Source organism: Ceratina calcarata, unplaced genomic scaffold, assembly GCF_001652005.2.
Source record: "Ceratina calcarata isolate Rehan_Ccalc_2016 unplaced genomic scaffold, ASM165200v1 scaffold619, whole genome shotgun sequence".
Lineage (NCBI taxonomy): Eukaryota > Metazoa > Arthropoda > Insecta > Hymenoptera > Apidae > Ceratina > Ceratina calcarata.
The window spans coordinates 736-1,408 of NW_017177437.1; the positions used below are offsets into that span (position 1 = coordinate 736).

Consider the following 673-nt stretch of genomic DNA (forward strand, 5'->3'; position numbering starts at 1 on the left):
ATTTCACTGTTCTGTTAGGTTTAGTGTTAAACAAAGTCTACGTTTGCTTGGCATAAAATTATTTAACCATTTGCATGAAAATTTAATGGGACAGTTTGAACGAAGTTCGCGGCCGACACGTTTTCCCGTGATAGTTACATAATTCGAGTTCCTCTTGATTCGCGGAGATTCACCCAGTTCCCGAGGTGATCGGGCAAGGTAGTCACGAGCACGCTTTAGCATACAGACACGCCGCCGTGTTGAAGGTTATTCAACCCGAGCAGAGATCTCGTTCGTAGGCAACGCGAAGTAACGGGTTCCTGATGACTCGAGCACGGAGGCGCCTTCTTCCACCTTGCCGGATTACCCACGAGGCCCACCACTTCGTACGAACCTGCGTGCCCGCCGTGGACTCAGTCAGCCGTGCACCATTGTCGAACGATCTCGTCCCGCGGACGACTCTCGCGATTATTCAAATTCTCATCCTCGTGTGCTTCACATTTTTTTCGCGCATCCGTTTTCACTCGTCTTGTTTCGTGTTCCGTGTAGTTCATTCCAGTTTTAATTTAATCGCTCGCGTTTCGTGATTACATGCGGCTTCGCGCCGCGGAATAAGAACATTTTCAGAGCCAGGTAAGAATAGAATCTAGAACCGAAATTTTCTAAATATCTTCTGATTAAAAAAATTCGATAT

At 47.0% G+C, this 673-nt stretch overlaps 1 protein-coding gene across 1 annotated transcript in view; it reads left to right on the forward strand.

Moving 5' to 3' along the window:
• The first annotated feature begins 468 nt into the window (after positions 1–468).
• Positions 469–673, forward strand: part of LOC108630016 (uncharacterized) — a 9,304-nt gene continuing 9,099 nt past the window's right edge. Inside the window, exon 1 of the mRNA XM_026817759.1 lies at positions 469–612. The gene's annotated coding sequence lies outside the window, so the exon portion shown is untranslated. The remainder of the gene's footprint in view (positions 613–673) is intronic.